General features: G+C 44.0%; 1 protein-coding gene across 8 annotated transcripts in view; it reads right to left on the reverse strand.

Moving 5' to 3' along the window:
- The window catches only part of GREB1 (growth regulating estrogen receptor binding 1), a 144,678-nt gene that overhangs the window by 112,490 nt on the left and 11,344 nt on the right, over positions 1–20,844 (reverse strand). The window contains exon 1 of one of the 8 annotated variants that reach the window (XM_059942202.1): positions 18,946–18,986. The exons of 6 other annotated variants lie outside the window; for them this stretch is intronic. The gene's annotated coding sequence lies outside the window, so the exon portion shown is untranslated. Of the gene's footprint in view, positions 1–18,499; positions 18,525–18,945; positions 18,987–20,844 lie in introns of those variants that run through there. One more of the 8 variants, XM_059942201.1, reaches the window with a different exon arrangement.

Consider the following 20,844-nt stretch of genomic DNA (forward strand, 5'->3'; position numbering starts at 1 on the left):
GGGTTAGGACTCTGCACTCTCACTGCCGAGGGCCAGGGTTTGATCCCTGGTCGGGGAACTAAGATCCCACAAGCCACACAGCATGGCCAAAAAAAAAAAAAATTATGATTCCTGAAAACAAAATAAAGCAAACCTAACAGGAAGCATCTCAAAATTATCTCTTCCTTTGGTAAAAGTATAATATAAAATAGTATCTAAAAGCACCTTCCCTTAGTAATGAACTGGGTTACAGTAATTCAGGAAACCTGTCTAAAATTCTTCACATCCCATCATGGAAAGAATCCCATAGTGGAAACAAGACGCCCTCCTCTCGGTCACATCCTTTTGCCTCTCAGATCCCACCACCACCGCGGCAATTTACTCTAAAGAACTTGGGACCTATGTGAATAACTGCAAAGTCTTAGGGCACACCACTGAATTAAAGGGGTTGAACGTGTTCATTGGCCAGGAGGCTGCAGCACTCAGCTGGGGTCCCATGGGTGCCCGAGTGATGGAACCTGGTTTCCTGCCTTCAAAATCTGGGCAATCCATGCAGGGAAGGTGCAGGTGAACAGGCGATGACAATGCAGTGTGGTCAGGACAAAGAGCCTGGCACAGCGCTTGACCGAGGACTCTAAGATGGGACCAAAAACCTGAGCCCGGCATCACGGCCAAGTCACATCATAGATGAAAATGTGGAGTAAAATGGTATCTCATGATCTGTTACATTTACATCGCAGGCTAACACCAAAATCAAACTAGTTTGCCAGGACTCTCTACACTTTCTCTCTCAACGTTTCTTAGCCAAAAGTTGGCCTAGGAAAATGCACCGGGGACCGATCTGCTGTCCCCCTCGTGAGCCTTTCCGCCACAGAGGTGCCCGTGTGTTCAGAAGCCTGACCAGGATCTGTTCCCTGCTGTAAAGATGTCAAGCATCCACTATTTGTTCAGCAAAACTGAGTCAGTCTCAGCGGTTCCCTTGTTCCAAGCGGCCAGAACCATTTGAACTAGCAAAGTAACCATCTATTACTTGAACATACCTTTACAAAGTTCCTACAATAAACAAAAGCAGGTAATTTTATACACAATGTTTTAGTTGCTACAATAAGAATTGTTTGCTAAGCAACAAAGGTAACAATACCATCTTAATATTTTTAAGCAACAATTCTAAAATGTAAAGAAATTATGTAAAAATGACATGATAGAATACTCTGCAGACATCAAAATTTGTGCAGTAGAATGTTTACAGCAATGACATGGTTGACAGATCCTAGCACACCTACAGGGAAACTGTATGCACAGGAGGACAGCATTTTTTTGTAAAATTTCTATTGTATGTGAACATGAAAAAGACAAGAAGAACTTCCCAAAAGGCAAACAATGGTTATTTCTAGGTGGAGGAATTACAGTTTTGGGTTTTGTATTTTTCTGTGTTTTATAACTTTTCTGCAATTAACACACATAACGTAAAGAAATGTAAAGAAAATGCTTTTAATCTTTTAATTAGGTAAGTAAACAAATTTTTTCTCAGAACAAAACAGAGAGACGGATGTACATGGCTAATGCAAATACTACTGATCCGCTCTTACGTGGAATTAATAGTGGGACGGAAGGCAGGGGCTCTGCTCTCCAGGGCTTCCTGTGGGGAGACCCCTTCCACAGTCAGGGCAAAGGACAGGGCCAGACAACAGTGTTTAAACATGTCTTTGATGTCCGCAGCCATGATCCTGGACAGCTGAGCAGCGGAAATAAAAGATCATTCTGGCAGCTCTGGTCCCACCGGCCTTGGTACCCCACCTTTGGGTGCGGCTGCATTTGCCAGCGCTGACCTGGGCCCTCACACACACAGGCCTCATCTGCGGCACGATCCGCAGTGTCAAAACCTCTCTCCAGATGCAGCCAATGAGAGAACAATTTCTTTTTTTCTTTTCTTTTTTGTCCAAACCAGCTTTGTGTCTTGATGGTCCAGCTGGTGAAAGAAACGAGAAAAAAAAAAAAAAAAATCTTCCTTCCAAAATTAATAATTTTGTGTTCACAGGGATTATCTCAGGGTATGGGGATTACAGATAAATTTTGCTGAACTGTGCTATCTAGTTTTTTCTCCAGTGAACACCTGTGTGTAATAGAAAACATTTAAAAATAATCACAAATTTTTCAGTGCAAACCCACACTCCTAAGATGGCACTAGAGTCCTGCGTGCTCTAGATACAAGTTTTGAAACCGCCAGCTGCTGGAGGCTGCACTGGGGGTCGGGGTGGGGGAAACCTCACAGGAGCTGACAGCTGAGATCACCAGGGATCAGGCAGGGCTGCAGATGACAGGTGAGACGAAGTGGGAACCTAACCCGGTCATGCCCATGCCTTCCACAGGGTCAAGTCCACCAGCAGGTCAGCGTGCCCCAGGCCGATCCAGAACACCCGGTGTCACCACCCCTGCCTGGAAGAGGAAGCGGCCCAGCTACCCAGCAGCAGCAAAACTCCAGAGAAGCTCAGCCTCCCACCCAGAGTCCCCGGGCCCTGACTCTCACTCCCCCACAGCTGCCATCAAGTCCTGACCCTCAGGGTCCCTCAGCTGAACTGTCCTTGTGGATGTCCTGACTATAATTAGCTACACGAGCAGCTCAAATTTACTGTACAAACCGTAGGCGCTTACGTGGCCCAGTATATTTGCCTTGATAAGAAAAAGCATCAATTCTTAAAATCTTAAAAGACATCAATGCAAATGCAACTCGATGGAGGAGAAAGAGCTTTTTCAACAGACGGTGCTGGAACAATTGGATACCCATAGGCAAAGAAATGAATCTTAACCCAAACCTTTGCACCTTACACAAAAATCAACTCAAAATGGATCACAGACTTAATGTAAAACAAAACTATAAAACCTCTAGGGGAAAAAAAAAAAAAAAAACACCAAGAACAGTCAAAAATCTTCATGATCTAGGGCTAGGCAAAAAGTTTTTAGATTTGACACCAAAAGCACAATCCTTAAATTGATAAGTTGACACACTGAATTTCATCAAAATTTAAAAGTTTTGCTCCGCAAAAGACCCTGTTAAGAAAAGAAAAGACAAACTACAGAATGGAAGAAGATATTTGCGAACCACATATCCAACAAAGACTAGCACCTGTAATATTTTTTTAACTCTTAAACTCAACAGTTAAAAAAAATCCAATTAGAGGGCTTCCCTGGTGGCGCAGTGGTTGAGAGTCTGCCTACCAATGCAGGGGACATGGGTTCGAGCCCTGGTCTGGGAAGATCCCACATGCCACGGAGCAACTAGGTCCGTGAGCCACAATTACTGAGCCTGCGCGTCTGGAGCCTGTGCTCCGCAACAAGAGAGGCCGCGATAGTGAGAGGCCCGCGCACCGCGATGAAGAGTGGCCCCCACTCGCCGCAGCTAGAGAAAGCCCTCGCACAGAAACGAAGACCCAACACAGCCAAAAATAAATTAAATAAATTAATTTAAAAAAAAATCCAATTAGAAAATGGGCAAGAGACATAAAAGAGACATTTTGCCAAAGAGGATAAACAGAAAGCACATAAGTCATGAAAAGATGTTCAGCTTCATTAGCCCAATAGGAAAATACAAATTAAACCCACCATAAGATATCACTATACACCCAGCAGAACGTCTAAAACAGAAAACAGTGACAATACCAAATGCTGTCAAGAATGCAGAGAAACTGGATCTTCATGCATTGCTGGTCGGAATGTAAAATGGTCCAGATACTCTGGAAAACTGTTTTGCAGGTTCTTATAAAATTAAGACATTCAACTACCATAAGACCCAGCCATTGCACTCTTGGATATTTATACCATAGAAATTAAAACTTATGTTTACACAAAACCCTGTACACAAATGTCAATACCAGCTTTATTCATAATAGCCAAAAACCGGAAACAATTTGGATATTCTTCAACAGGTTAATGGTTACACTGTGGCACAGCCATAGCGTGGAATACAGCTCAACAATAAAAAGGAATAAATTATTTTTTTGAATTTATTGTATTCAAGAATGGTTAATTTACAATGTTAATTTCTGCTGTACAGCAAAGTGATTTAGTTATACATATATATACATTCTTTTTCATATTCTTTTCTGTTATGGTTTATCACAGGATAGTGAATATAGTTCCCTGTGTTATATAGTAGGACACCTTGTTGTTTATCCATTCTATATATAATAATTTGCATCAACTAATCCCAAACTCCCAGTCCATCCCTCCCCCACCCCCCCTTCCCCTTGGCAATCACAAGTCTGTTCTCTATGTCTGTGAGTCTGTTTCATAGATAGGTTCATTTGTGTCATATTTTAGATTCCACATATAAGTAATATCACATGGTATTTGTCTTTCTCTTTCTGACTTATTTCACTTAGTATGATAATCTCTAGGTCCATCCATGCATGTTGATGCAAATGGTATTATTTCATGCTTTTCTATGGCTGAGTAGTATTCCATGGTATATATATATACCACATCTTCTTTATCCATTCATCTGTTGATGGGCATTTAGGTTGTTTCCATGTCTTGGCTATTGTGGCTAGTGCTGCTACAAACATAGGGGTGCATGTATCTTTTTGAATTGTAGCTTTGTCCAGGTATATGCCCAGAAGTGGGATTGCTGGATCACACAACAACTCTATTTTTAGCTTTTTTGAGGACCCTCCATACTGTTTTCCATAGTGATTGCACCAATTTTAAAAAAATGAATTATTAATACTCAGAAGAACTCAGATGAATCTCCAGGGAATTATGCTGGGGCGGGGGGGAGGGGAGGGACAATCTCAGGAGATCACATTCTATATAATTCTCTTTATATAACATCCTTGAATCAACAAAATTATAGAACTAGAGAACAGATCAGTGATTGCCAGGGGGCAGGGATAGGGGATGGCAGGAGTGAAAGGGAAGCGGCCATGTCTCCGAAAGAGCAGCATGAGGGATGGTTGTGGTGATGGAACAATTCTGTATCTTGACTGTATCAGTGTTGTGATATCGTACTACAGAGTTTCAAGATGTTACCCTTGGGAGAAACTGAGTAGAAGGTACATGAGAGCTCTGTATTATTTCTTACAACTGCCTGTGAATCTATAAATACCTCAAAATTAAAATGTTAATTAAAAATAAATAATATCTCTCAGCATTTTTAAAAAGATAGTCTTGCTAGCGAGTTGCCATAACACTGCTACCTGAGCAGGAGAGAAAGCTCTTGTCCAGACTGCTTGCTTTGTTACTAAGACATTGGAGTGTGGCCACAGGCTGGAGAAGATGCATTGCTGCTCCTTACCATTGTCTCCACGTGAGAGATCTCTCTGGGAATTTGCAGGCTTTATCCAATGTTAATGGGGATTAGAAGGGCACGTCCAAGGGCCCCGTCTGATTCTATTCATTTTCACCCATGTAAATGAACCCAAATACATATAAAATCCCAACAAGGCACTTTTGTGCCCTACCATGATGATCCAGTCATTTAAAGAAGACCCCATTGGCGACCCGAATCCCAGTCTGAGAGTTGAGAGCAGTGCAGTGGCCAGGGCTGGGTCTCAACAGAGCAAGAGCAGGAGGTTGAGAAACCGGATTCCTGACAACGGTCGCGGCGGTAATTCCACCACAGGAGTGAAAGGAGAGGGAAGCAGCACCCAGCTGCAGAGCTCTGCAGTCAGACACCAGGAGGCTTGAAATCCAGCTGGTTTTCCTCACCTGTAAGATGGAGGTGAGGAAAACATCACGAGTCTCCTGCTAAAATTAGATGAGAGGGTACACAGAGCACCTAACAGGTTCACGGAGGTGCTCAGGGAGGCCTGTGCCCTTCTTTCCCCCACTTGTCCAAAGTCCACAGCAGCAAAAATGCTGCTTACTCGAGAAAAAGCCCCTTACCCCAAGATTCAGGAGGCTTAGAGCTCAGGCTCCGGGCCCAGACTGCTTGTGTCCACGTTGTGTTTCTGCCACCTCTTGGCGTGTGGCCTTGGACAAGCTCCTTAATGTCTCTGTGCCTCGGCTCCCCATCTGTAAAATGAGGGTGCCGATAATAGCACCCACCTCATAAGGCTGTTGTGAGGACAGAGTTACATTGTGAAGTGCTTGGAAAAGTGCATGACCACAGTTTTTTTAATGTGTCCTTTCAGGTAATATTCTGGTTAGAAGAAATAAGAAAATATCCTTTTTGGCCCAGCCGCATGGCTTGTAGGATCTTAGTTCCCTGTCAGGAATTGAACCCAGGCCCTCGGCAGTGAAAGCGCCAAGTCCTAACCACTGGACCGCCAGGGAATTCCCAGCACCATTTTTTTAAGTGTGTGAAAAACAATTATGCGGTACGATGAAAGTATTAGGTTAAACCATTCGAAATTGCCATTATACTATGTCGATCTACAAAAATAGCAATTTCCTACGGTTCTATCCAGCAGGTAAACCTCTGGGCCTCAGTTTACACAGCTGTAGAATGTGTATCGCAGACCCTACATTCTGAGGCTGTGCTGAGGCTCAGGGACAATGTAAAATGCTGGCACGACGTAGGACGTTCACAAACCACAGCAGCCAGTTGTGCAAAACTACCAACTGCTTCCCAGTTACGACGCTCAAAGAACACCACTCACAGGCAACAGTGCTAAAGAAAAATAGGTGAGATAAGCAGATGATGGTACAGGCCCAGTTCCCCATGCAAATGGGTCCGTGTCACATGGGGGGAGCCTAGAGGTCACAGGATGACCCGGCAGCATCACCACAGGAACTGAGCAAGGGGTGTGGACGGCAGTAGAAAGTGAGCAGCATTGTGTTCAGACCCAGAGGCAGGATGTGAGTGATAATATCGTCACCATCATCATCATCACAATGAAGAGGAAGAGGAAGAAGTGGTGGAAGAAGGGGAGGAGGAGTTGTAATAGTAGTAGCAGGAAGAGAAGGAGAAGGAGGGGGAGGGGGAAGGCGTTTGGACTCTTTCTATGTAGAAGGCAATGTTCTAACACCTGACATGTAACACGCTGAATTCTTGCCACTGCTCTACAAGGTGTTTATCATCACTGACCCCATTTTACAGATGAAGAAACAGACCTAGAGAAGATTAGGTCACTCGCCCAAGTGTAGCCGAGTTCACATTTGACCCTGGGTCTGCATGACTCCAGATACCAGCTCTTAACTACACTCTCATTAGCGTAACCACTCAGATCACCGCCATGTAAACAGATGCAGAATCATCATCATCTAAAGGCAAGTCTGACGGAGGAAGCTGTGTCAGGATGGGCTCCAGCTTTCTAGACCAAAGAGCCCTTCCAATGACCTCTTGCCAGGGCAGTGCTAGAGCAGCTTCATAGAGCAGTGTTTCTTACCCTTCAGCATGCATAAGACTCACTTGGAGGGTTTTTGAAATACAGATTCATCAAAGATTCTAATTCATAAGGTCTGGGTGGGACCCAAGAATCCTGAAGATATCTTACAACGCTAAAGTCTTCGCAGTCTGTGTGGTGAGAAGTCGGGGAAATGGCTTGGTGTTGGGGTGCCCTCAGACCACACACCCCCCCACAAGCCCATCTCATCAGCCTGGCTCTATCCAAGCCTCACTCCCACTTTGGAGTCAGATAAAAATGGGTTTTCCACCACTTGTTGCCCATGTAACCTTGAGCAAGTCCATTGGCTTTTCCACACCTCCATGTCCTCATGTCTACAATGGGTCCAATCCTCCACCTCACTGAGTAAGGATTAGTGATATGGCCCATGTAAGGTAACCGAGCTTGGGTCAAAGTCTACCTGCTCCTTTCTCCTCTCACCTGCTGTCGATCAGATTCACTTCCTCTCTGTCCACAAACACACCAGCCCAAATACTACTTTTTCTAAACTTGTATCGTGTCTGTAGCCATTAGTAAGGATAGCAAATACTTCATATGTCTCTAGTTTACAAACTGCCCCTTGAAGGCAAGGTCCGCACTGCCCCTGTGTGTCCCTTGCCACACCTAATGCAATACGATGTACAATGACACAGAGTGAGCATTTAATATGGATTTATTGATCAAGCACACTGACTGAATTTGCTCTCAAACTAACATTTTGAGAAGACAATTTAAACTTCAGAGATGTGAGCTCATAGTAGTTCTGGTTTTCTGTTCAACCAAGAATCTCTCTCCTCTACTCGCTTCTAAGAGATGCTGTGAACAGCCATGAATGAACAGAAGAAAGATTGTAATTAGAAGATGAAAGTAAAATCAAGCCAGCATCCTGGATACAGTCAGGCAAAGGTATCTCTCTTAGAGCTACAGAAATCATAATGCCTAATTCTCTAGACAAAACCAACAAATATCTTAGTAAAAGAGAGGGCCAAATGAAGATTTTTTTTAGGCTAACACCCCATAAAAGCCTGTGAAAAAATGCAGGTTCTCAGAAAGAAACAGGGAAGATGATAGAAAGGATAAAGGCAGAATGTTTATCCTGAGATATGGCTGTTACTCTGACCAGCCCTGGGGCCAGGGCCAAGAGAAGGGAGACTGAATGACAGACAAATGAAAAGTACAAGTAGAAATTAACTTGAAACAGATGACAGTTTGGACAGGTGACAGAATGGACAGAGACTTTTTGGGTGGGGCTAAGCTTTGGCTTCACAGTTGTATAGCTTTGTGGTCAGACAGATGTGCATTCAAATCCTGGTACAGCATCTCACCTCTACATGACCTGGATCAAGTTCCTGAACTTCTCTGGACTTTAGTTTTCCCACATATAAAATGGGAATGATAATACCTACACCTCATAGGTGCTATCAGTCCAACTCAGAACCTGGCCAGAATAGCCATGTAATGTTAGTTCCCATTGCCTTTACTCCACTTAAAATCATAAGAGAGGAGGAACTGGGTTTTACTTCCATGTATCTAACTAAATAACTGCAAAATTTTATTCCTATCACAACTGACAAAATTTACACTACTAAAATGAAAACTTTGTGAAACTCTTACAATGTGAAAATACAACCAAACTCAGTGGAGCCCATAATGAAGGTAACTAACTTTGCAGGACCCTGTTATTTAAATGCCTTCGAGTAGTTAAATGGTATTTAATTTTTAAATCTTACTAGATGCGCCAGAATTAGCTACTCAAATCAGTTCCCAGGTTTCCTCTTTGGGCTTCCATTTTCTTATTTCTAACCCCTGACTCACAGGCTCACCCTTGGGTGGCAAAACTGAAAAAGCAATGCAATAGGATGGCCACCTGCAGAATCACCTTCAGAGTGAATGTGGGTGAAAAGAAAGGCACAGAAATGCACAAAGATCATCCCTCACTACCTAGGAGATAGAGTTTGAGGATCAGGTCCCACTTTTGCGATTGACCAGTTTTGTGATAGCTTCTCAATCTAAAACATGGGAATGATGGATTCCAAAGAGCAAGGAAGCCTTAGTAAATCCAAGGTCCAGATGGGTCTCGTGATATATTACTCCTAAATTGAGTCACATTCAAGTCTAACAAGACAAGAATGTCAGCAGGAAGCAGAGGCACAGTAAATGAACAGAATCGTTTATCAAGCCAGAAGCAGAGAGGGCCAAATGGAATCCTTTGTAAAGGGTGGTCTGTACATGTGCCTTCGACATCAAAATAAACCAGGACATTTAAGAAATGTGTGAATAATGGTGGTAGATCTTATTAGCATGGCAGGGAATTCATCTGATGGCTCAAATCCAGAAGTACTTGCTCTCTGAAGGACTTAGCAATTTTTGTGTGCTGTTTCCAGTCCAGAACTGTCTACCAACAACCCACAAACACCTACAGGTAAGTACCCTGTCATGTGTTGCCCCGGGCTGCACAGGGGTATACACACTCAGTCTCCCTGGAAGGTACAAAAAAGATCACCGACAATAACGGTGTCACCTGTGTGTGCTCCAGCCTCACACACTTCAGAAGAAGAGTCTCGCTCCTCCTCTAAACCCCCCAAACCAGTGCTAGGAGCCCCTGTGTGCGCTTGCAAACCAACCCTAAAACTGCAGGCTCCAAAACTGAGCATGCTCACCTAAGGGGGCAATCTTTGGAGTGTGCCATAGACCGAAGACTTGTGTCCCCCCAAAATTCATATGTTGAAGCCCTAACTCCCAGTGTGTTGAATTTGAAGACAGAGTCTAAAAGGAGGTAATTAAGATTAAGTGAGGTCATAAGGGTGGGGCCCTGATCAACAGAGTTAGTGTCCTTATTAGATGAGACAGCAGAGGGCTCCATCTCTCTCTCTCTCTCTCTCTCTCTCTCTCTCTCTCTCTCTCCCCCCACCCCTCTCTCCATGCTCCTGTGGGAGAAGGTGAGGAATGGCCAGGTGAGGACACAGCAAGAATGTGGCCACCTGCAAGCCAGGAATAGAGCTTTTCACCAGAAACCAAATCAACCAGAACCTTGATCTTGAATTTCTAGCCTCCAGAATCGTGAGAAATAAATTTCTGCTGCTTAAGCTGCTTGGTCTATGGTATTTTGTTATGACAGCCCAAGCTAATACAGGGCAGTGCAAGAAGGCAATATTGGATCTTTCTTATTATGTATCTCTTACTTTAAAAATCATAAATACTTTAAGCCTTGGTAATGGATCGACCCTGGCACTCCCCACCTCCAATGCATGGGTCACATAGGGTAGGAAAGGTATCATGAGGAAAGAGTGGGCATCTCACAGCTCAGAGGGGTTGGCAGGAATGCCCACACCTGTCTGCTTGGTCTCCATGGATTACAATATATTACAGCTTATATATGGCCAGATTGTGATCTTAGATAATAGAATCTTTACCATATTTTCTATGAAAATGAAAATCACTTACAGCACAGAGGTTCACTGCCAATCTTACCACTAGAATGTAAGTTCCAGGAGGGCAGGAATTGCCTGGTTTGTTCACTGCTGTATCTCCAGCACTTAGACAAATACTTGGCACATGGTACATACTCAATAAATAGGTATGTATTAAATAAATGATGCTAAAACTCGTGTTACCTTTACAGACCATGATGTCTGCAGATTTTTAAATTTTGGAAACAAATTTCTAACCTCGTTTTTAATTTTTACAAATGAAGGTATCAATGAGTTTTTATTTTGTTAAAATACAAAATTTCAAAACTTACCAATAAGCTCATGTCAGGGAACAGATATTTAGGCGATTCTCATAAAATACTTTTTACATGGTAGATGCCCAAGGATTGTGGTGGCTCTAATAATTATTATTATTTGGCTAACTCTTGTGCCTGAAAGCACTGGAATGCAAGGTAGTTACCAACCAATGAAATAGTCGTATTAGCACAAGCTCCTTGTTTTACTCTTTTCTTGTATTGCCTTCCATACTTCTCCCCAGAGGCCAAGATATTACTAAGCACATAATAGATACTTTTATGTGACAAATATAAAACTAACTGAACTTTTGGCTCAAATTCTCCTACACTGTAGTCAAGACCTCAAAATAGAACCCTTAACTGTTCTCTAATTGTTTCTACCAGTATTATTAGGCTTGGCTCTGTCCAGAGTTCTGTAAGTTCCCTAAAGAACAAAGCTCATTCGTTCCTCAAATATTTACTAAACACATACTATGGACCAGCCATTGTCCTGGGTGCCGGGGCAGGACGGTGAGCAAAGCAGACTTGACCCTTCACAGCACTTACCGTGTGCCATGGGGGAGATAAGACATCAAACAAATAAATATGTAATTACAAATGTGGTGTGTCCCATGAAGTGGTTCTCGACCTTTTTTTTTTTTTAATGAAAATTGCCTACCTATACTTCAGTTCAGAAACATTTTATCTAATCATTTCTTTCCCAAATCTTTTTGAGTCAAGAACTGTAACTATCAGTCAGAGTTCCTGATCAACAAAAGATCTCAGAGTCACTCCACCACTGGTCTCATTCTGCACAAAGGGAAGAAGCTGACATTGTACTGACTTACCGAACTCGATGATGGGTAAACGCACAATTTCCAGTAGGGTTTCCTTCTTTTTTTTTTTTTTAATTTATTTATTTTTTGGCTGTGTCGGGTCTTAGTTGCGGCACGCGGGATCTTCGTTACAGCGTGAGGGCTTCTCTCTAGCTGTGGCGTGTGTGTTTTCTCTCTCTAGTTGTGGCGCACAGGCTCCAGGGCGCATGGGCTCTACAGTTTGCAGCGTGTGAGCTCAGTAGTTGTGGCATGCAGGCTGAGTTGCCCTGCCACACATAGGATCTTAGTTCCCTGACCAGGGATCGAACCCTTGTCCCCTGAATTGTAAGGCAGATTCTTTACCACTGGACCACCAGGGAAGTCCCCCGTTTGTTTGTTTTTTTTAAAGAGCTTATAGACCTCTTGCCTACTTTCACAGATTAGTGGTTCTCAAGCTTGGCTGTTCATCAGAATCACCTGGAGGGCTTATGAAACCACAAATTATTGGCAAATCTCCCCCTTCCCAGAGCTTCTGAGTAGGGCTGGGTATGGGGCCTGAGAATCTGCATTTTGTGCAAGTTCCCTGGTGATGCCAAAGCTGCTGGTCCAGCAACTACAATTTGAGAACTACCACATTAGACTAAAAGGCAGACCTGAGCTTGAACAAAGTAAAAGTTGGAAGGAAGCTCATGGATTACCTAGGCCAAGCTCCTCAGGTGATAGATAGGTGAGCCAGAGAGCCAACCTGCTCAAGGTCAAAGCAGAACAAGGCAGGCAGGTCACTGGCATGTCTGTTACACAGCTTCCCAGCAAGCCCAGCTTCCTGAAAACATGCCCTTTTCGGTGGATTCGGAGGTAAACTCATCATCAAAAATCCAAGGGTATGAAATGCTGTAATGTCTTGGATTTACTTCAGGGTAATCCAGGAGGGTTGCAGTGTGGGGAGGGAGGAGGAAGAAGAGGCAAAATTGATAAAGTGTTCACAATTGTTGAATTGGATGAGATCACACAGCAGCTCAGTATATGATCTTTCCAGTTTTGTAGACGTTTGAAGTTTTCCACTATAAAAGGGTAATGGGAGTCAGTTGGATCAAGATTTGTCATTGCACATCTCTGAGAGGACCTGGGTTCCCACACAGCCCCTGAAATATACTCCCCCTCCACCAAAGGAATATTTTGAATATCTGTGACATGCCAAGTCTTGGCTGGCCACTAGAGGGAGTCAAACAAAATTAAGGCACAAATTGCTATCCTCAAGAAGCCCATAATTTGGTGGTGTAAAGAAAATGCAAATTATTGTGTTACAGAGACAAATAAATGGCATAAAAGATGATGAAGAAGGGGCTAAGAGACTGAGAGGACTAAGGCAAGGCTGCATCTTTTCCCACTGTATATCCTTGAAGTAAAACTTTTTGTGCCGTTTTCTAAAGGTGGTCAACTTTCAGAAATGTGTATTACCATCAATCAGTGATGTTTTATCAAAGTGGAAAGAACATCAAAAGCACAAATAAAAGGAAAAGCCCAAGAGTTTGCTAGGGTAATAGTTAAATTATAGTTTATCCACACAAGAGAATACAAAATTGTAATTTAAAATGACAATATCGCTTTGCGGTTCCAACATGGCGGAGGTGACGGTGGAGATTCTCGGCTCCAACGGGGCTTTCGACAAGGGATTTATCAAAGATGTTCATGAAGACTCCCTCACAGTTGTTTTTGAGAACAACTGGCAACCGGAACGCCAGGTTCCATTTAATGAAGTTAGATTACCACCACCACCTGATATAAAAAATGAAATTAGTGAAGGAGATGAAGTAGAGGTGTATTCAAGAGCAAATGATCAAGAACCATGCAGATGGTGGTTGGCTAAAGTTCGAATGATGAAAGGAGAATTTTATGTCATTGAATGTGCTGCTTGTGATGCCACTTACAATGAAATGGTCCCATTTGAATGACTTCGGCCTGTCAATCAAAATAAAACTGTCAAAAAAAATACCTTCTTTAAATGCACAGTGAATGTTCCTGAGGATTTGAGAGAGGCGTGTGCTAGTGAAAATGCACATAAAGATTTTAAGAAAGCAGTAGGAGCAGGTAGAATTTTTTACCATCCAGAAACCACACAGCTAATGATACTGTCTGCCAGTGAAGCAACTGTGAAGAGGGTAAATATTTTGAATGACATGCATTTGCGAAGTATTCGTACGAAGTTGATGCTTATGTCCAGACATGCAGAGGCCACTAAGCATTTAGAATGCACAAAACAACTTGCAGCAGCTTTTCATGAGGAATTTGTTGTGAGAGAAGATTTGATGGGCCTGGCAATAGGAACACATGGCAGTTAACATACAGCAAGCTAGAAAGGTTCCAGGAGTTACAGCTACTGAGCTAGATGAAGATACTGGAACATTTAAAGTCTACGGAGAGAGTGATGATGCTGTAAAAAGGGCTAGAGGTTTTTGGGAATTTGTGGAGGATTTTATTCAGGTTCCTAGGAATCTTGTTGCAGCGTCCAGGATGGAGCTGCTGCTTGAGCTTCACTGTGCTAACATGGAGGTTGCTTTTACACGCTGCTGCTAGGACTTCTCAGAGAAGACATGCATCACGTGAATTCCCTGTCCTACTCCTTTGGTTTTTTTCTTTTTACCTGTTCAGTTGCTGCTGCTTTTAAATTTAGGGTTATTGGGCAAGGAGGTTTGAAAATCCTCTAATAGTGTCTGCTGTATTGATCGGCTTATTGTTGCCATTGTTCCCTTATTTATTCCCCTCCCGCCTTATTTATTCTTCATTGGGAACTGTTCTCTCAAGCACGCAATAGAAGAAACTTACATTTTAACCTCTTTCAACCAAAACTAATTTATTGTGGAAATAGATTGCTGATATAGTATAAAATTTTAATTAATTGAGGATTTGGACTTAACAAATAAGATGTTGCTGTTAACTTAGGATACATCTATTCCATAAAGTGATAGTTACCTGAACATCTACTTCTGTTACCAGGTAACACGACCCAGTGTTGCTTTGTTACTTTATGGGTGTATGTTAGCTTTATAACAAGTGAGTTCCTACGGGGAAGAGCATCTTCATGTCCTCCCTTTACTTTCTCCTCTAATTACTGGATACTCAATAACTGCTATTGGACAGACTTACAAGTTAAGTGTGGAGAAGGTAAATAATTTGAATTTTATGTCATTTTACAGTAGTTCATATCTAGGAAGACAGCAAACCATATACATGTTGTATGTAGTTGTACAGTTCTGCAGTACTTTAAAAACTTACAGGTGTAAAATGTGATACTTGTTAAATGTCAACTTTTTATTTCGGTGAAGAGAATATTCATTTTAAAAGAATCTTCAAGTCACAGGTGTCTTTTGAACAAATAGGAGCTTGAAAATAAAAGCCAGATTGATGACTTTGTTAGTTGTTTGAATAATAATATATGTAACGTGTCATAAATGTAAACAAATTGATGTGATTAATGCCAAAATAAAAGTTATCTTTCTGCCTTCAAAAAAAAAAAATCAATGAAATAATAAGTATATTCATAATACAACTTTTATATTTAAAAGATACAAAATGACATATATTTTATATATATATAATTTTGGCCAATGTTTAGAAGCATATAGAACTTAATTTTAAGACCAGAAAAAACATGCCAAAGTATTAACAGTAATTATATCTGGATCATAGATTTCCAGTTTTCCTTTTTTTTTTTTTAACTCATCTGCAGGTTTTTAAATTTTATGTCACAGATACGACTTCTACAACAGTCTTCCTCATTCTGTTGTTTTTGTTTTTAAGGGCAATTAGCTTTAAAGTACTATAATTTATCTGTATATTCAGAAACTGAACCAAAAAGACAAGCGTGCCCATTAAGCAGTGTACAAACTGCAGAGATTAACTGGAATCTTTTGAAGGGATTACGGGGCTATGGACCCTCTGGCATGGCCAGATCAGGGCTCCACGAGCTGCCCTCAGCCAGCCCCAATGGTCAGTTACTCCTACAAAAGCCCTACAGGCTTCCTAGGGGAAACAGAACAGAACCACTGAAGCATGCTGGACAGTGAAATGTGGATTATTAAAAGCAAGCTCCCTTTACCCACTTAATGCATGAAGCGTCCATATCACAGCCTTTGTTTAAATGTCCTGGTCCCGCTCATTTATGAGGACTGTGCTTGGGCATGGCACAGGGTGCAGGGGGTCTGCCTCTCTCTTTAAGTTATAGTCGATCTTCTTTTCATTATGAATGAATGAACCTTTTATCAGCTCTACTTTGAGATTGCCTCTGAACACTCTGGAATCACTAAATAATTCAAATGTTGAATCCACAAACTAGACACGATTTTCTTAAAATGGGGGTTTCTGATGTCAAGTAAAATGGTAGTAGTAGAATGAACATGTGTAATGCCATAGGAGTTCAGGCACTTGCTTACTAAATGAACCAACTTTATACTAAGCATAGAAACCTTCAGACAGGCTCTACATTATAAACTCTCCTATTAAAAATGACAAGACAAAAATACAGATATGAAAGTGTAGCTTCAAATTACCCACCCACTAAAAGATTACATGTATTGGTGCAAGTGGCTATTTTCACTGATTAAAAACATCTTAAACCACAAATAAGCCATTTGTTAATCAATAACAAGAAAGGCTAGGATGGAATTTCAACTTCAACCTGAACTTACTTCTTATTCTTTGAAGAATACTTGTTCCAAAAAACACTAATTTTAAAAGATACATGCACCCAATGTTCACAGCAGCATTATTTACAATAGCCAAGACACGGAAGCAACCTAAGTGTCCATCAACAGATGAACAGATAAAGAAGATGTGGTATACACACACACACACACACACACACAATGGAGTACTAATCACCCATAAAAAAGAATGAAATTTTGCCATTTGCAGTAACATGGATGGACTTGGAGGGTATTATGCTAAGTGAAATAAGTCAGACAGAGAAAGACAAATACTGTATGATATCACTTATATGTGGACTCTAAAAAAATACAACAAACTAGTGAACATAACAAACAAGAAGCAGACTCACAGATACAGAGAACAAACTAGTGGTTACCAGTGGGGAGAGTCGTGGGGGGAGGGGCACAATAGGGGTAGGGGATTAAGAGATACAAACTATTAGGTATAAAATAAGCTACAAGGATATATTGTACAACTCAGGGAATATACCCCATATTTTATAATAACTATAAATGGAGTATAACCTTTAGAAATTATGAATCACCACATTGTACACCTGTAACTTATATAATATTGTACATCAACTATACTTAAGTTAAAAAAAAAAAAAATTGCTCCAGAATGAACAGCAGACCACCTCATCCACTGCTGTGGGGATGGAAAAGTCACAGATCACAATGCAAACTTTAAATGAACCAGATTTCAGTATGAAAAGACTTGTAGAAACATCTCCTCACCTGTGTTTCATTTAATTGTTTCACATTTTTAATCTGATTTTTGTTTCCTAGAAACAAACTTTCCTGAGCAAACCCAAAAACAGTACTCTCGAAGCAATGGATTGCATATAAGGAATTCTGCAAATCTGCCCAGAGATTTAAGACATTCTAAGACAGGGGTAGGAGTCTAATTGGCCTTTAAAACTTCCAGTAATGTTTTCCTACAAAGTGCTGCAAACCAGGTGACATTAAAACAACGCTTTAGGTAAGATGAAGCTCAGAACCGTCCCAGACCTCCACCTTTCCCCATGTCTAACACGCAGTGCTAATCGGAGAAATTAAAATGCTCTCGCTAGGAATAGAAGTTTTTATCAAGTTAAAATGCACACATTGTTTAAAAGAGATACTAAAAAAATCTTCCAAGTCCTGAGTAACACAACTCTATAATAAAAGTTTCTTAAAGAAAAGCTTCAGTATACAAATTAAGTAGTTCCTCTTTTTTTTTTTTTTGCTGGTCTTCATGACCAGGGATCAAAAGAGGCTTGACAGCAAAATGGCCCAACAGCCTTCTCCATGAATGGCCATCATCGCCTCCACCCCGCCTGGCGCCCTGGCGGCCACACACACACACACACACACACACACCTTCTTGGACTTCAGGGAAGCAGCCTTTGTTCCCAAGACCCAAAACTGGGATCCAGCTACTAAGCCTCCTCCTCCCCCGAACCAGCCTTCCCAAGGGTCGGAGCCCCTCAGAGACAGTCCCAGGGCGGTTCTGGAAAGAAGCCCCATTTTCTCCCGTGTTCCAAGTGCCGGGGAGTTGGGGCCGCCACCGCCGGCTCCAGCTTCTCTAAACACACAGACATGGACACGCATGCACGCACGCGTGCACACCCTCAGAACAGTGATTATTACCATCATTGTCATTTTTATTAGCTCTCACCTACGGAGCGCTCACCATGTGCCAAGCGCTCAGCGCGCGTTCCAAGTCCATCTAAGTCCAACTCTGCCGGCCCCTCTTTTTCTCTCTCTTTCACACTCACACACACACACACACACTCCCACGCGCGCACGCACACGAGGCAGCGGCACCCACACCCCCAGGCGCCCTCGAGGCTGAACCCCGACACTTCCGTAGCCTCCCGGCGGGTCCCGACCTCAAAGGTACCCACGTCAGCCCGCGCGCTCCCCGGGCCGCGCTTCCCCGCGCGCTGCGCTGCGAGACGTTCCCCCGGCGCGCCCGGCGGCCGCTCCTACCTCGGCCCTTTGTCCTCGCGCCGCCGCGGCCCCGCTCCGGTGCGCCCGCCGCCGTCGGAGGGCCGGCCCAGCCGCCTGCGCGCTCACTCCCCCAGCGCCCGGGCTCGGCCGGCCGGGGGGCGCGCGGCAAAGCCCGGATCTGCGGAGCGCGGAGCGCGGCCCGCGCCCGGGACTGACCCCTGACCCCGGCCGCCCCCTGGAGTCCGCTTCTCCGGGTCTTCCGGCCGACCGCGGAGAAGGGCCGGCGGTGGGCTCGGCCGACCCGGGACCCCGCTGGGAAAGGGTCGCGGCGAGGGCGGCGCCGGGGCCGGACCGGGCGGCGTCGGGCGAGGGGAGGAGGCTCGAGGGCCGGAGCCGAGCCCCGCGCCCGCCCGCCGGCCTGGGTTTTCGCGCCGCGTGCCCGGTCCCCTCGCCCTGCCCCTGCGCCCCCCTCGCCAAAGTCCGACCTCCTCACCCGAAGGGCGCGGCACCGGGCTCGGGGCGCCGCCTGCTCTCGGGAAACGTCGCTCTCTTCTCTGATCTCCCCGAGGGATTCCTCCCCCAGCTTGCCCGTCCCGCCCCCCGGCACACCTCCCCACCTTCCCGCAGGGCCACGCGGGGAGCCCCTCCAGCCAACGGAGACTCAGCGGGGGAGGGAGTCTGGGCAGACGTTGGAAGAACCCTCGGAGAACAGAGGTCATTTTGTCGCTTGGGACGCAGACGCCCAGAGGGGACAAGGCAGGTCTGCGAGGCAGCAGGAGCGCAGCCGAGGCTTCCCACAGGCTCCACGCCAAGGGCCCCGGAACGCCCACCCCTGGACGCACGGGCTGAGCCCTGTGGAGGGCCACGTCGGCGGGGCGCCCTTCTCCGGCCCCCAGAGACCGGCTCAAGCAAGGGGGGATAGGGGCACCCGGGTCCCCAGCAGCCGGGGTCGGCCAGTGGCCCACCAGGGAGCCTGTCTGAGGCCAACAGAGGAGAAAGATTCTGGAACGGTGGGCACCTTCGGGGGGAACCCAGCCAACTCCCCCTGGCCCCGGTGTCGGGAAGAATCCGTGAGGAACGGAACGAACCAAAGAATCTCCGATAAATCTTTGCAGACCTCGCAGGAGGCTGGTGCAGAGCTAGACCGAGCGAGCAGTAAGCACAGGGCAGGAGTACTTTTTTTTTAAGCAAGAGAGGAGCCCCTGTGATTTCAGGAACCTGCGAGGCGCAGAGCTGGAATCGGGCGACCAGCCCGGCACCCTCACTGCCACTCACCCCCATGACTCGCATTGTGGCCTTGGGCCAGTCTGACAGTGTCCTTGAGGATGGGGGAGACAGTCACAGTTGAGTGAGCTGGGCGGTTAAATGAGGGAATGAGGGCCTGGCCCCCAGCAAGTGCCACCACACAACAGGTCCTGGGTAAAAATGTTGCCTGAATCAATCTCCGTAGATTTCCTGTACTCTGATTGGCAGTACCATCATTTTCCTTTTCTTATAATGAAATATTTGAAACGCACAGAAGAGACAGTAACGTCACGAGCCCCTCTCTGTGTGCCCAAGAACCAACCAATCCTACCCTCTTGCCATACTTACTTCGGATATTCACGTAAGAAATAAATATCACCATACACTTAAAGCCCCCAGACAGCCCTCCCTGATCCCAATTCTTCCCCCACCACCGCCTTCCCAACCCCCAGTACTTTCCTAAAACATCCCATCAATGTTTTCATACTATTACTACATATGCATGTGTTCATGTTACTACATATGCCTGAGTTGAACTATAGCATGTTTTCCAATTTTACCACTTTCTGTGTGTTATCATATTCTGTGTTTTGTTCTGTAACCCAGTCATTTGTTTTATGTTGTTTTGCTCAATATGATGTTTGTGAGAGCCATCTCATCATACATATAGCCCTAGGTTATTCATTTTAACTGCTAAATAGTATTCCATTGTATGAATGGCACAACTTGTACAGACATCCTTCTGTTGATGGACCTTTGAGTTGATCTGTTTTTCATGATTAGAAACAAGACCGCAGTGAACATTCTTGACTGCATTTGTGTTTCTAGGGAATAAACAGTTTTTCAACCACTCCAGTAAACACATGTACAGAATAGCTGTGTTGAATTCACATTTACCAATACGTTGGTTCTATGGTTTCGATTAGTTACTGCAATTGCTAAACCAATAATCACGGTACTTACTTTTTTTTCCCTTACATTTTGACAGCTTACACTTTATCAAGCAAATAAAATCCTACAGAACAGGGTCAGCAAACTTTTTCTTAAAGGTTTAAAAGAAATATTTTAGGCTTTGCCAGCCAAGAGGCAAAACCACACTATTCGATTATAAAAGTACTTGTATAACCATTTAAAGTATA

This window comes from Balaenoptera ricei, chromosome 13, assembly GCF_028023285.1.
Source record: "Balaenoptera ricei isolate mBalRic1 chromosome 13, mBalRic1.hap2, whole genome shotgun sequence".
Lineage (NCBI taxonomy): Eukaryota > Metazoa > Chordata > Mammalia > Artiodactyla > Balaenopteridae > Balaenoptera > Balaenoptera ricei.